Genomic DNA, 16,834 nt, shown 5'->3' with positions numbered 1-16,834 from the left:
GCAAACGTGAGAAAATGCATTTTCCTTTAGATAATCTAGCAAACAAGTTTAAAAGGTAAATAAACAGTTCCTTAGATCAGTTAACAGTTGTGGATAAGATTGTCCTTCAGAAAAATCTCAAAGCTAAATAGATATAACACACAACAGATAACTTCTAAGTCAATATATTCCTATACTTTAATTTCTTTTCCTAATCTCTGTGATATTTTTCTTTGTTAGTTCCATTAAACAAATATATATTGAGTACCATCTATATACCAGATCTGGGGAACCATTCCTGAAATGTGCAGATGTTGAGTATTATTCTTGGTACAATGACATTTGCCTTAAGAGAATTCAGTATGTAAAAATTACAATTTTTAAAGGATTATGCATAAATGGTATTATTCCAGAAGGTTTACTTTGAAATCCTTTTTTTTTTTGAAGTGCACGAAAATGTAAAACCTAAACCTATGATAGTTTTCAAGAAAAACTCTCCAATTATAAATTCATGAGCCCAGTCATTATTTAGTGAAGCTCATCTTTTCTAGGAAATTTTCACTGAGAAGGAAAAATCAGAATGATTGTCAGTTCCAAGTCCCTGGGGGAAATCATCCTGATGAATACTAGTGGAAAGGAAGAGAAAGAAGTCCATATTAGTGTGGGAGCTGCTTTGATGGGCTTCCTTAACCAAAATTAAGTAAAACAACATCATGACTCAACTTCTCTTTTTATGTGGTGGGGGAAATAACGTTTATGCAGAGCAAGTTGCAGGAAAGCAAGAATACAAATTAGCGTTCTGTCTGGCAAACCAAATACAGTTTCTGCTAATTGAGATCATTATTTACCATATCCTTTGAAATATTATAGTCATACAAGGAGTAGGCTTTGCTACTCAAGGTATAACTTCTTTATGAAAGCAACTTGACTAAATATGAGATATCTGTGTGATTCGGGTGATGCCACTCAAAACAATGTTGTTCTTCTCTGTATCTGTATTGAGATATTCATCTTCAAGAAATTCTGTGAAAGGAAGCCCCGGACAATACTTGACCTCTAGGCTGACATGGTGAAGAAGCGCCCTTCCTATGTACGGATGCCCTCCACTGATTATGTTATACTCTTGAAGCTCTGGGAAAGAGCAAAGCTACAGGACTGTAGCAACTACCACAAAGTTTTATAAATGGCAACATCTGTCTACTGACCATGCCCTCAAGGAGACAGACCACATGGTGCTTAAAAGAGAAATTATCCCCACATGAAAAAGGGGTAAAAAATGACTCATTCCACAGCTTGAACTCCAGTAAGACTGGTGGACAAAACTCTCAAAGACATGCATATTGAAAGAGGACATTCTCCAGTCCTATATGTGGCTTCTAATTTTCGAGGCACAGAACAAGGTTTCTGATATCCATCCTTCCATCCCCTTCTTCTGCAATTTAGCTATGGAAATACAAAAACACGACGGGACCCTAGTTTTTAAACTTAGGTTTAGTCAGAAAGCAAGCAGCGAGCAGAACACGAGGACTAAAAATGGTAAAATGATGGAAAGACAAACTTGTGATCCATTGCAATGCCTCAGATAGTTATCATCTTTCTGGGTCTCCATTTCCATAGGATCTGTAAGGCAGGATCATTATACCCATCCTAAAGGATTGCTTCCAGAATTAAAGATGGCATGTGAGTGAAACTGTTTTATGGACACTAAAGCATCCTATTAACCTGAGAGATTGTTTAAAAATTACTATCACCAGGCACGGTCAAGGTTGCCAGGCTAGACTTTGCGCACCCTGGTGCTATTTCCCCCAGAAGCCGCAATGATAGTAAAGTTATTCAAATCATTTCTCTTTTCTGTGTTCCTGGCACTAGTTTTCATTTGCCTGGACATGTAGGCAAATGACTATTTTTATAACGTTTGCTGCGCTTTGAATACTTATTTGACAGCTATTTTAACAACAACAAAAACCAAAACACTTTGTTCTCAAGAGATATGCACCCAAGAGGACTGCGGACAGAAATGTTCATTAAAAAGCAGGCTCTCTACTGAGCCCTGGTCACCACTGGCAAAGTGCACACAAGCGCCTGCTGGCCACCAGCACAGTCGTTAACTACCCACTCTCGCCCCTTCCTTTTCTTATAAATTGAAGGCACTTCAGTTTAGAGAACAGGGGCCAAGTCTGCCTCCGTGACCATCTTGTGTAACATGGGAAGGTGATTTAAGAGAGGCGATGCCGGATCCATCAGACTTTCCCAAGATTTTCAACAGCTCACACAGAAGTCTCTTTAATAAAACTTTTATTAAAGTACTGATCATAATCAAAATAGTACATTGTATCAGAGGTCAAGTATTGTTTGGGGCTTCCTTTCCCATAACTTAAAGATGTAACGAGAAGAGCAAAACTGTTTTGACCAGCAGAACACAAGTAAAGCAGACATCTAACATTTAGTCAATTGCTTCTATAGCAAAGAAGTTACACCTCTGACTGGCTTATTTCACTTAGCATAATGCTCTCCAGTTCCATCCATGCTGTTGCAAAAGGCAAGAGTTCCTTTTTTTTTTTTTTTAAGCCAGTCAGAGAAAGATAAATACCACATGATCTCACTCATTTGTGGATTATAGAGAACAACATAGACTGATGAAAAGGGACAGACCCAAAGACTGAGAAACAGCAATCAGGCTATCAATCCCCAGAAGGGAAGTAGGGGAGGGCGGGGGTAAGGGGAAGAGACCAACCGAAGGACTTGTATACATGTATATAAGCCGAACTAATGGACATGGACAACAGCGGGATGGGAGCATGAGTGTGTGTGCGGGGGGAGGTTGAGGGTTAATGGGGGAGGGGGGATAAGGACACACTTGTAACACCTTAACTAATAATAAAAAAAACGAAAAAAAAAAAAAAAGAAGTTACACCTCGAGGAGTAGCAAAGCCATTAGGCTTGGAGTAGGATGCATTTGATCTCCAATAGTTATTCAAGAACTAAACACTGATCGGTTAAGAAACTAGATTTCCCCCCTCCCTGTGCCCTGAAGGCAACATAAGCATTTCACTAACAAACTGGTAACAGGAAACACTCTGAGCTGGACAAAATACTTTGCATAGTGCTGAATAAATATAAGTGATTATGTAATTACCACAAACATCCTCACCAACATCGTCGTCAAAATCTTGGAAGGTAATTGCTCTCGGCAGTTTGAAAGCTTACCAATGGTACATCAAATTTAAAGGACTCTGTCTCAACCGTTTCCAGTAAGTGCCCCAGGAAATGAAGACATAAAATTCTTATTTCACCTCCTTTCTCTCCCATTGCTCGTCCATGTTTAATGTTATAAAGTCATTGGTGGCTCCAGAATTCCCAGAGAGGAAGGGCTCTATGGGTGATGATGAGCCAGCTGGAAGGGAGGCTGGTCGGGAAGCTGGGCAGGCACAGGAAGTGTACTACCTCTGGTTTCTAGACTCGCATTCATCGGGGGGCGGGGGAAGGGGGAGAGGGAGGGCTTCACGGGGAGCTGATGGAGATGATGGTGGGAGAGGAAGCTGAAGACTTTCAAGAACATCCTTGGACCTTTAAGACTCATTCCTATGAAGCACCCATCGAAGAAAGCCTCCATATTTAAGTCTCCTTAACATGCGCCCTTGACGGGGCTTTCCAAAAAGTACAACCAGAAGTCACCTTTGCAATATGGGATGTCCGCCCTCAGGCCGGTAGAAGAGTATCAGTGTCTTCAGACACTCACCATGCACCAAGCAAGACCCTCATTCAACGGCCCTTCTCCAACCACCCCAATGACAGGAGATAACCTATGATTCATACAAGTGAAAGGCGGGAGTGGCAAAAATTGTCCTGAGTCAGATGGGATGGTTTCCTTTATGACTTTTTCTGGCCTCTCCAGTCATAACATGTTGGCCCTCTATAAAAAAATTCACACACAAGAAGATAAATGAATCAAAGGCAGCCTGCAATGGATGGAAAAACAACAACCCTTAACACCCACAGACTACTGCTCCCCCAAACTCACAGACACCGAAGACTGAAGACAGAGGAAACCTCCACTGTAAAGAGCAACTCACACATATCAGAGCATCTGAAATTTCCCATAAGCCCACATTCTCTCAAGCAACACTGTAGGTGGCTATAAATAACACAGCCATGGATGACAGACACACTTGGTGGTGAAAAGGTAAGCAGTCTAGTGGGAAAAACGTGTGTGTGTGTGTGTGTATGTCCTGTCACCCCGTCTTGGATTGATAAGCAGTATTTCCCTGGCCTTTAAAAGTAATGAATTCCAGATAGCAACAGTATTTTAGTGAAATGTGTGCTGGGTGCTAGAGAAGAATGAGACGGTTCTCCTTCAAAGAGTTTTCATCCTAGTAAGAGTGTTGAAACACACACACACACACAAACAGCCACAGGTAGCCCAATGGCCAAGGCCATCTGAGTGAGAAGCAAGGCCTGTTAGAGAGACTGTGAAGATTAAAAAGGGAATTCTGATTGGAATAATAACAGAAAGATGAAATAGAAGAAGTGGCATGTAGTCATGCATTATTTCAGAAGGAGGAGGTATTATAAGGTCTAGGTAGAAAATGGGAAAAATTGGGAGGAGCAGAAAGTCACAAGTTAGAAAATTGGAAAGCAAAAGAATGTGTGAGAAAGCCTGATTGGAGTGGAGCCAGGGCCTGGAACATGCGCAAAGGAAGTGAGAAAGAAGGCTGGTCAACTCCATGCATGGGGCCATCAAACAGCCCTGTGTCCCATCTGTGTGTCTTAGGAGCCAGGGTCACTGAGACAGCCTCTGCCCTCAAAGAGGAAGCCAGGGCCATGTAATCACCTGGATTCCAGGGAAAGGATCCAAGGAAGATTTTCTAACAGAGGCCACCTATTCAAAATGATGTGTGTGGAGGTGGGGGGAAATTTAACTGATAACAATGTATACGTGTGAAAGAGATAAGGGACATGGGGTGGCCATGGGCAGAAACCAATAAGGAGATTCTTACAGATGACAGAGAAGAAGAGTTAGCCTTGCATTGTGGTAACATAATGTAAGAGCAAAAATGAAACCGAATGGTTATACATTTCATGTAACTAGCTTCCTCTTGTAAATAAATGTCTGATTAAGAGATTCTAGGTATTAAGATTTTAAAATTATTCTGATAAATAAGTTGACATTTGATGCAACAGGAAACGACATGAGATAGAGGTTGCAATGGAAAGTCCTTCACTGTTCTTTTTTTCTTGTTTTCTACGTATAGTTAAGATGTCAAAAGAAAAACATTAGGTCAGAAAAGAAAATGATTTGGAAAACTCAGAAAGTGGCCATGAGAACCGGTTGTTGTGACTGATAGGGACCCATAATACTTGAAGAAAAAATAATCGAGGGGCAAAGAAATTGCCTTTCGGTGAGTAAAATACAGAAGCCAGTCAATGAAACAGCCAAGAGCGGTATTCTCGGAACCGTCTAAAATAAACCTGGAGAGGAAAAATTTAGTGAGTCCTCACTGAGCAGCAGCCAGATAAGTTTCTGAAGACAAAAGAAGTTGTTTTGTTTTTTTTAATATTGATGAGTAGCACTACTTTCTTGAAAAACTTGACATCAATTCATTCATTTATTGGGTACATACTTTGTACACAGTAGAGTGCTATGGATTTTAAGTAATGCTAAGGTAGAATAGCTCTTAAGTAAGGCCTACAACTGTCAAGGCCAACTGTTAGATGTCTGGTGAGTAAACATGATGAGTGCTGTGAATTCAGCAGAGGAACGGTTCCCTGGCACCCACCGTTGGTGGTCAAGGGACATTCAGTGGAGGAAAGAACATGAAGGATGCTTTGGGGAAACAGACTGGTTAAAACTAACGTATTAATTGACCTGCCATCAATGCCTTCTCTCTTCTGCTACCCTTAGTGCATTCCTTACAACCAGTTAAACGGGGCCCTGGGGCTGAGGAGGAGTCAAAACACCCTCATAAAACCAGGAGCTACTCTTCCTTGAACCTTCTCTTGCTCAGTGCCAGAAACGAGCTGGGTCTGATCTACTGAAATCAGTGCAGATGCTGGACTCCTCTGTGGAAAATGCTTCCATGCTACTAGAGCAGTGCTTCTCAAACATCAATGAGTCACCTGGGGAATCTTGTTAAAATGCAAGTCCCCACGCGGTAGGTCTGGAGAGGGGCCCGGCGTTCTGCATTTCCAATAAGCTCTCCGTGCTGCTGATGCCGGTGGTCCCTGGGCCACCCTTGCAGTAGCAAGGCAGTAGAACATCTTTAGTTGCCATTATCAGGGGATGATATAAAAGCATCGTTTGGAGGGTCAGAATGCTCAAACTCAAGATTTGGGCCTCAGTGCACATTGAGAGGCATGAAAGGTAAAGTTAAAAAAGGAATGAGGCTCCTGAAAGAGTGAGGAAGAACAAGCAGGGTTGCAAGCTGGAGGTGATGGAAAACAAGAGATAGCAACAAAGCCAAAGACTGGCTGGCCTGTTGCTCATTAGAATAAATAAATAGGTGATAAGAGAGGCAATAAAAATTATATGATTAGTTAGAACAGAAATCATAAGGATAAAAGTAAGAGTGCCGCCCAGCCAGGGTGGCTCTGTGGTTGAGCGTCCACCTATGAAGCAGGAGGTCACGGTTCGATTCCCGGTCAGGGCACATACCCAGGTTGGGGGCTCAGTCCCTAGTGTAGGGTGTACAGGAGGCAGCCAATCAATGATTCTCTCTCATCATTGATGTTTCTACCTCTCTCTTCCTCTTCCTGCCTCTCTGAAATCAATTTTAAAAAAAGAGTCTGGAGAGGGGTTAGATTGTTAGGAGTTATTTCATAACAATGTTAAGGGAATCCAGAATAGTGAATACAAAATATTATTTGGGGGTGGTTTTATTTCCCTTTTCATATATTTAAGGAAAATTTTATCACTTTTTTGCCCAATACTATGGGTTTTAGAGAATAAAACATGAATGTGATATGTAGCAACAAGATAGTCATTCACAACAATAGTTAGAAGCCTTCTCCTCTGTGCTAAGCAGCATCTGCAGACCACATTCTGTAAAGTGTAAAACACTTTCTACAGAAATGCAATTATGGGACTCACAGCGACTCCCCTGCCCAAAAAAGCAGTCTGAAAACTGCCAATGTGTAGCAAATTCTGTCTTTTCTGGGAGTATTTTAAGAAAAGTGGTAGAGAAATCTTTGAAAGGCAACAGATGACTAATTATATTCAGACAAGTTTCCTTTCTTTTCCTCCCCTCTCCCCCCCAAAAAACATAGCAGCTCCTTGAGAGCTTTCTTTTCCTAGACATGGCCAAGCATTTCACGATGCTCTACCTTAGGAAAACCCTCACAGACATGTTAACCAACCCAGAGGAAGGGAAGGATAAAAACACCATAAGCAACCAAAGAGAAATGGAATTACCACCAAAACCAAGTCAGCCTTTTCTTCAGAAGGAAGGATTGCTAGCTGGTGTCAACATGCTATTTAGTCAAGGATGTATGCTCAGGCACCCGAACTAGGAACTTTTCACAAGAACTATGGTTTCTTTTCCTTTTATTAACAGTAGTCATTGCCAACAAACTCCAAGTGAATGTCTGTGGTATTTGTCAGTTCTGACCTGTTACGATTTTTGACAGATTTCTATTTTCACTAGTTAAAGTTTGTGTTTTCTAAGTCACTTCAATGGTTTCCTCTATTAACTAACCTACAGAATGAAAGATTTCAACAGGAAAAAAAAAGTGAAAATCTCAGCTAGTCCAATTCATATCACTGTGCACGGAAGAAAAATGAGACCCAGTGAGACCAAAGGACTTAAGCAGGTCACCCAGACACCTCGATTGCCAGTATCACATGCTTTAGTCTTTACCAGCTGGCCCCTAGGGAGAGTCTTAATCTCCAGCTAAGGGTTAGATCTGGGTTACCTTTCATTCAAGATCAAGGTTTTGTGATAATTACATATTTGCAGTTTCTTTTCAGCTTGGCATGGGGCTTCTACACTAGGGAAATGATGAAGGGGTTTAGCTACATGGAGCGGGGAGGGGAACAGATGGTGATGTAACAATGCAGGCTTAAGTCTGTTTGTCCATAAGACGGGGAGAAGGAAACAGTCATTATTATTTATTTTCTAAGTCAAAAAGCAAATACTACCATTAGGCATAGAGTCAGGTCTCATGGAAGCTGAAACTTTAAAATTTCAGGGACACTTTTTCAGAAAAAGAATACAAAAATTAAGAATAGAAATTTAGGTATGAAAGTGAATATTTAGAATTTAGAATGGCTTCTTACAAATTACATATCCTATTTAATAAATCCCTAATATGCAAATCAACCGAATGGCAGAATGACCGGTCGCTATGATGCGCACTGACCACCAGGAGGCAGATGCTCAATGCAGGAGCTGCCCCCTGGTGGTCAGTGCGCTCCCACAGTGGGAGCGCTGCTCAGCCAGAAGCCAGGCTCATGGTAAGGAGCGAGGGGTCCTGGACTGTGACAGGGCACAGGCCGGGCTGAGGGACTGAGGGACTCCCCTCCTCCCCTGCCCCCCAGTGCACGAATGTTGTGCACTGGGCCTCTAGTTTAAAATAAAAGCTGTAAATAACACACATATAAAACTTAAAAGAAAACAAACATGTGTGTTAGTTAACTGCCTGACACACTTCTGAAATACTTCTACTACATTTTTTTTGGTTGCCTACTGTTTGACCACCAGTTCCAGGGATATTTTGCAATATTGTCCACAGAGAAAACAGAAAAATAATTCAATCTTTCCTCTAGAGCTGTTAATCAGAATTTGTAATTTATTGTTGAATAACTTGGAAAAGTTTCTTTCTGCTTCACAACTCATTGTAAGTACTATCATATAAATGTTTGGAGTGCCTCTCAATTTGGAATAACCTCTATCAAATTTCTTTTATATGTGAGCTGTAGTATTCGGGTCACTGCAAGATTTCTTAAATATTCTTTAACTTGATGAGACTCATTAGCCACACTGGCAGGGCCCCATCCAGAGCCAGGAGATGGGCCTGTACCAGGGAGCAGACTTGAGTTAAATTCCATTCACTTCATGATAAAGTCTTCTCAGCATACCATACACATCCCCCACATATGTAGGCATCCTTGCATTCACCCAATCCTTCCAAATAAAGTGGCTGTTCTGCCCAGAAAACCTAAGCTCTTTGATGCTGTAACTATTCCATGATTCAGCCCAGCCTCTATCACCTGATGTATATATATATTTCATTTCCCGTTGAGATCACAAGACAGGTATGATGTTTGACTACTCTGAGTATGAATCAAACATCATTTTATTTAGCTAAAGAAAGTAAGTGGGATAACATAAAAAATGCTAAAGGGTTAGAAAAATGTTGAATATTATCATTATTTCTCTTAATCCCTAGAGTCTCCCAAAACCCATGCTACAATGAAGAAGTGATTTATGTCAATTGAGGTGGCCTAGTCTCAGTATAACATAACAATTAAGGTCCAGGGCCCCAAACCAGAGTATTATCCATTTACTAATCGGGTGACCTTCATTAAGTTTCCTAATCTCAGTCTAGAGCAGCGGTTCTCAATCCGTGGGTCGCAACCCCTTTGGGGGTTGAACGACCCTTTCACAGGGGTCGCCTAAGACCATCGGAAAACACCTATATAATTACATATTGTTTTTGTGATTAATCACTATGCTTTAATTATGTTCAATTGTAACAATGAAATTGGGGGTCACCACAACATGAGGAACTGTATTAAAGGGTCGTGGCACTAGGAAGGTTGAGAACCACTGGTCTAGAGGGCTTGTAAGGAGCATTATAAAATCTACCTCCTAGAGTTGTTCAGAAGGTTATATAATACAGATGAAGTGCTCAGCATGATCCAGGCAGTAGCAAGACCTCAGAAAGGGGTAGCTACGTACATTATCGGGAATCCTGTCCAGGAAGGCTCCTGAGTAGTATCCTCAAGATAGGAACACCCCCCACTGGGAGCATGAACCCAATTGCATTTCTCTGTGTAGAGAAGTTCTGGAGAGTTTTTAGAGTGGCCAGTGGTCCTCCACAAAGCAGTGGAGTTTCCTCCAAAGTGAATGAACCCTCTACAATGATTTACAACGGAAACAGATAAAGAGCTGCTGTGCATATGCTGAAAATATGCACCTGCCCCATATTTTTCTTCAAAGACATTCATGTTTGTTCTGCCAAATCCCTAGTTCTCTAAAAAATAAAATAAGAAGAAGAAGAAAGAAAAGCATATCTTTGACAACCCTATACCTGTTTCAGTGTCAGAGGGATTTTCACTTTACACTCTTCTAATATCTTGTTTTCTTTAAAGAGGATTGAGAAGGCCATGGACTAGTCAAATATTTACACTCGTAGAAGAAAACATCCAGAGACGCATTACCATGTTCTCTATACACAAAGAAAATGCAACGAAGGCACTTTTTTTTTTTTTTTAATGTGTAAGGGCAACAGCAAATTGAAGGAGTCCAATGAATAAAACTAAAGTTTCCTTCAGGAACATACGAACTATGAAAAACTGAATTTCCCAAAGGAAATACAACAGTATGATTACCAACTCTTAGCATTTTAATAATAAGCAATGTCTCTACCCCAGGGCAAATATGATGCAATCAAGGAAAACTACCTTTGCCCTCAACACTTCTGCACAGGAAGGTTGCTGAGGCCAGATCCACCACTGATACTGGAAGGCTCAAGGGCAAGAGAACAAATGGAGGTCCACATACCCAAGGTCAAGTACTGAAAGCTAAGTAAAGCAAACAGTTCAATAAAATAGGTTGTATCCTTCTACCTTGACTAACAAATATATCTTAGGAGACCAAGTACTACTTTAAAACTCTTGAACTACTCTAAGTCCCAGGCCTGGCCCGCAGCCTGCTTTCCTCTTTCCACTGCTTGGTTCCTCCCACATAAAGAGGGACCTGTGAGATGTGCATGGACACCCAAGTTTTAACACATCCCACACATACACAGCTGTCCCTTAACCACCCCTCAGGCACACAGACCAGTGGCTATAAAGGCCTCGGGAAGAGAAAACTGATAGTCCATGTAGGTTGTAAAAGCTGGTCCAGCACCGTCTGGACAGTGAATTTGGGGTTCCCAGGTACCTGAAACATGATCTAAAAAGAGGGCAGAGTTTGGACTCAGAGGTCTGGAATCTGCTCACCCCATAGACAGGGGCTGGACCTGAGAAGAATAAAAGCAGTACCCGCTAAGGCTCATGATAGAGCTCCTTTTACTCTTCTATGGTTGATGAGCTTATATTGGGGGGCTGGGGGAAAGGATATATCTCACCAGAAACATTTTTTAAACAGAGGAAGAAAGAACCACAAGTCTTGAAAACAGGCAGCCTTTCCCAAATACAATGTCACCAGTCACAGGCACTTTGCCTGCAGCTAAATCCATTCTAATGATCCATAGCTTCAGCCCTGTAAACAAAACACAGATGCTAGGAAACCCTTAAGGGCTTAAGCAAGTCATTCCACGTTGACTGTCCAAGGAGGCAGTTCATTATTCACTTCATGTGAGACTTTACTGAACTTCTAATACGACCCACCCCTCTACTGAGCTCTTTAGTTACAAAGATGGAATAAAGTTGCTTCCTGCTTGTGAGGAAGTTAGAATCTAGAGGTGAACAGACCAGGCGTGGGGTAAGAGCTCAGTAGTCCAGGGAATTGCGAGCACCTGGAGAAGGGACATCTAACTTTTCCAAGGAGTCAGGAAAGGCTTAGGAATAAAGTTTTATTGAGGTTGAACCTGGAAGCATGAATAGGACTGAGCCAGGTGAAGAATGGGCTAAACAATTTAGGGAGACTTGAGCATCGATGGGGTTTTGGGTACACACACACACACACACACACACACACACACACACACCTCAAGTGACCCTGGGCAGACTCCATCTTCCTAACTTATACAATAATCACCCTTATCTTCCCGGTTTCCTCTGAAGATTAAATTAGGTAAGGAATGTCAAGCGGCTGGCTTAGAGCAGATTCTCCCTTCTCCCCACTTCACTCTGAGTTGAGTCAGTTTGCCTGCTCACACCCTTCTGACATGCCAGGCAAAGACAGTCATCATTATCTTGACTGTCAGAAGCAACAAGTACCTGGGGGGCAAAATATTTACAAGTAAAAGAGGGAGAGCAAAATGAGTGGTAAGCCTTCTGGCTGCCAATGAATATCTGCAATGTCATTTCTACTCAAAATCAGGAGTTAAATCTGCTGGATTAACCCCTGGCAGGATGAAGCTAACAAGGGGATACAGCTCTGCTTTTACGTGGAAATTGACTACATGATGCCAAGCTGTAGCCAGGAAGCGTTTCCTCAGCACCCTATTTTAAACCACTTTGATGGTTTGCATCAGGTCTAAACGATAGCCACACTGCTCTTGAGCAGTCAGCGGCCCTAAAGGACCACCCTTCTCTTAGACCAACTCTGCTCAACTACTAATAAACCAAAACATAAAACCCTGAGGGAAAAAAGGAACTTAGAAACTAAATTACGATTTCAGCACTCTTTTCCACAGCTCATCAGAATAAAAGAACCAACAGACCAGGGGTGGGTAATGTCCGGCCCACGGGCCATATAAGGCCTGGAAAATCATTGGGTCTGGCCCTGCCAAGGCATTAGGGTGAATTAATTAAATATCTGACCAAATACAGCAGGCTAATTTTAAGTGGATACTTCTGAATGGCCCTCAAGTGATGTTATAAATATCCAAATGGCCCTGGGCAGTAGAAGAGTTGCCCACCCCTGCTGTAGACCAAACTCCCAATAAAGAGTGACTGCCTGGTTGTTCAAATGCTTGACCCGGTTGCACTTTGTCCGGGGGGATGAAGGAGAGGCTGAGTTCAGCATTTCCTGGATAGTAAGTGATGCGCCAGGTACCGCAGGAGACCTGGAGATAGAGGAATGAATAAGCCATACCCCTTGCCTTTGAGAGAATTAAAGGCCTAATGGACAAGGTGATCACATAAAGATATAATTCTGGCTTACTATTGTTAACAGTTGTTACGAGTTTTAAAAAGAGGCCTCGCCCCAGGAGAGGGTATCAGCTCAGCCAGAGGCATTCAAAGCAGGTTTCCTTTAAAAAAAGATGACATTTGAGTTAACTCTTAAAAGACAAGTGGAAATTATCCAGGTAGCAGGTATTCCAGGCAGCACCCTGAGCAAAGGCACAGGTGCCTGCACTGCTCACAGCATGTGTGCGCACGGTGACAAGAGAGGACTGGGAAAGTGTGAGTCTTGGTGGGATGTTAGCTGCAGAATCAGAGGGGAACCAGGTCACTGAGGGCCATGTTAGGCCAGATTCCGGCGTTAATAGTAGGAAGAATAGAAGCTGGCATTTATTGAGCATTTAGTATGTTGCAGGCATTATGTTAAGCACTTTAGAGTTAACAGTATTTCATTGAATCTTCAGCAGAACACCATAAACCCCATTTTACAAATGATGGCAATGACGGTTGGAGAAGTAACATCATTGCAACAGGCTACACAGATAGTAAATGGGAGGTGGGTTTGGAACCCAGGGTAGCCTGATTCCAAAGCTTGTACCCTATACTCCTCTATCAGGAAGTCGATGCTGGAAGAAAGACTGGATGGGCACATACATCTGGGTCTCTCAGGCTGGCTACAGGCTGAAGAACTGAGGCGGCCCAACTGTGGCCCTGTAACAAGGCCTGTATAGAAAAGAACAGGTCAATGAAAAAAATGTTCAGAGAGACCAAGAAGGAAACATTCAACATGTACCCACCCCCTAGCATTCAACAAGGAAGTGGACTTAGGACAAAGGGGTCTGGAAAATAAACTGCCAGTGCTCAGTAATGCTTCCAAGTGTTCAGGATTAAAATGTGACTGTTCTCTTCATCTTCACCAGGCTGCCACATGTTAAACTCAAGGAGGGCAAAGGCCATGTCTCTTATTCAATGGCTGTCTCCTGGTCTGAGCCTCTTGCCTGGCACAAGGAGGCACTCACTATAAATTCTATGGAGAAGGAAGAATGAGTAATGGCCACTTTTTACAAGGGCACCCAGGAAGTGTCATTCTTCATTGGAAAAATAGGGTTAAAGAATAAAGAAAACGTTTAAAAGTTGGGTTGATAACTGAGGACTGGTAAACTGAAATGCAAAACATGTAGCATTTATGCCGACTACACAGAGAACAATACGGACTCATCACCGTGGGGTGCCACCTCTATAAAAAGGCGAGGAATCCAGAATGGGATGAGTGTTTTGTATAAATCATAACTGGTTAAAAAAATAAGATGTTATGGAAGGAAGTGACTTAGAAGTGAAAATGTGCTTTCTGGTAACAAAAGCAATGAGGCCTAAGATCAAATCCTGGGCCTACTGATTTCTGACCATGACAAAACAAGCACATCATTAAAGTGACTTTAGGAAAAAAAGCTTATCTTATGACACTTCTACCAACATTTGGTCAGCAACTCTTGTTAGGTATTTGAAATATAAAAGTCACATTTTTCAGATTGGGAGAGTTTTCCAACATGTAAAGTTTTCCCTCAAAAGAGCAATTACTTAATTCTGAGCATTTAAGGAAAAATGAATCTATTAATCTAAAAAGTTTTTTAAGTTAAATATATTTCTTAGTGAAGTTTTTTCTTATATTGAAATCCTCTGCTTACTTATCTACTAAACAGAACACGGATTTGTGTGTGTGTGTGTGTGTGTGTGTGTGTCCTGATAAGATGCTGTAAATAATCTCATTTCCTCATATCTTATCATGAATTAAGATATCTTGAAAAATGTTTTAACAGTTTACCAATCATGTTAGAAAAATCCTGAAACCATTTACTTATATGGAAAATTAAAATGTAACATGAAATTAGGTTTCTCATCTTCACTATCGGTACTTTCAACCTTCAAGTAGCTTCAAAAATTTAATTTCCAGTGAATACACATTCAAAATGATTCCTTAGTTCAACCATTTTGAAACTTTAATTCCATAAAGATACAAAATCTGTGGGGTTTATAAAGCTGTTTAAAAGCCCAAATAAAAAGCCACCAGGCTTTTAATTGTTTAAAAGTGTGTATATAGATGAAATGAAACTGACTCATGAACTATTGAGTCTGGAATTTGTAATCATAAATCTTATACTTGTAAACAAAGCCTAACAAATCAGAGCCCACAAATTTCCTTCTTTCGTAATCTGAAACAAAAATTTTAATGATTTTGCACGTACAGGGAAAATTAAGGGTGCATTTAAAATATTTATTAGTTGGCTATAACTCAGTTTTTAAGAGTCTGGGGTATAATCAGAGACAGTTGAACATATTGAACATTCTGGTGCTGAAATAATAGGACAACATCCAAGAATGAAACACCAGGATTTAATTTAACTCTAGAACTCATGTTTGTGTTAGGAATTTTTGTTTAAAATAATGCTTCTTCCTCGTTCCATTAACAACTCCCATCTCCAATGTCAAGTTCAATATGAAGTTCTCAGTCCACTTCAAACAATCTGGAATGCTCCAGTTAGAACCTGGTGCATATTTCTTCCAGACAAACCTACAGATAAAGCAAACTTCTGCCTCAGAGTGACAGTGTGGACTGTCAAATCCTCTCCATTCCATCCCAAATCTACACAGGCATCTCCAAGTCACCACAGGGGGGAGGAGAGGGACATAAGATGAAGGGAATGGAAAAGTATCCAAATCTAATCATGCCATTTTACAGATGAGGAAAATTGAGGCCCTGCAAGGTCCAAATACTAAATTACCCAGACCACAGTTGTAGATACTCTGCTATATGGATCCTAGCTGCAAAAAAAAAAAAGTCTAATTTTTAAGGTCTCAGGGGCTGGGTACTTTCCAAAACACATCTTTAAGTATTCAATTCATTCATTCCCCTCCCCCCCGCAAAAGAAACCTCTAGAGATAGAGATCTATTGGGCAGCAGTTTACCGTTTTCATTTAACCTTTCCGTTTCCACCAAGATAATTGCAGAGAACCATCAACTCCGGAAGTCAGGGTTGTCTTGCTGCAGGCAACCTCTCACTCAGGCACCCAGCCCCTAGCAGGCCCTTGGTCAGTAATTCTCCGCCTCCACCTGACCATCCCCAGCCCCTAAAGCAGTGGTTCTCAACCTTCCTAATGCCGCGATCCTTTAATACAGTTCCTCATGTTGTGATGACTCCCAACCATAAAATTATTTTCGTTGCTACTTCATAACTGTAATTTTGCTACTGTTATGAATCATAATGTAAATATCTGATATGGATACATACATAGGATGTATGTTCATTGTTACAAATTGAACATAATTAAAGCATAGTGATTAATCACAAAAACAATATGTAATTATATATGTGTTTTCCGATGGTCTTAGGCGACCCCTGTGAAAGGGTCGTTCGACCCCCAACGGGGTCGCGACCCACAGGTTGAGAACCGCTGCAAACATCCAGGCCAACCGAGGCTTCGGTGGAGTCAGATAACTTTCCTTTGCAAATCGCCTCTTTTCTTGAGAGTTTAACTATCCAGTAACTCCAGGCCAAGAAGCCTGTCTGGGGATCGTGTGGCCCTTCCCAGGGGCTAAGGATGTAGGGACCGGTCGTGGATTGGGGTGGCTCGGCCAGCCCTGGGTAGGTACGCAGCATCGCCACGGGCCGCCAGGGCCCCAGGTGTGCCAAGTGCTTTGGCGGCTTTTTTTTCTCAAACTTCCCTTTCCGGGGGCTGGGGCGCGCCCCGAGCGCAGCCCCTCCACAGCGCCTCTCCTGCCCGCACAAAGCGGGCCAGACGCGCCCCGCGCCCCCGGCCACTTGAACTTTCCTTCTCTTTGGGAAGCACCAACTCACACGCTCCCGGGGCTCAGGGAGTCGGGGTGCGTGATGCCCGAGGGGCAGG

At 41.9% G+C, this 16,834-nt stretch overlaps 1 long non-coding RNA gene across 1 annotated transcript; it reads right to left on the bottom strand.

Moving 5' to 3' along the window:
• Positions 1 to 404: 404 nt before the first annotated feature.
• On the bottom strand, positions 405 to 4,498 carry LOC107182447. The gene is made up of 2 exons (XR_001513155.1): positions 2,894 to 4,498; positions 405 to 2,456 (listed from the first exon to the last, which is right to left on the bottom strand). It is a non-coding gene; the product is annotated as an uncharacterized LOC107182447 (long non-coding RNA).
• Positions 4,499 to 16,834: the final 12,336 nt, after the last annotated feature.

The sequence above is a fragment of the Myotis davidii genome, unplaced genomic scaffold (assembly GCF_000327345.1).
Source record: "Myotis davidii unplaced genomic scaffold, ASM32734v1 scaffold395, whole genome shotgun sequence".
Classification (NCBI taxonomy): Eukaryota; Metazoa; Chordata; class Mammalia; order Chiroptera; family Vespertilionidae; genus Myotis; species Myotis davidii.
This window is presented reverse-complemented; position numbering and strand designations above follow the sequence as displayed.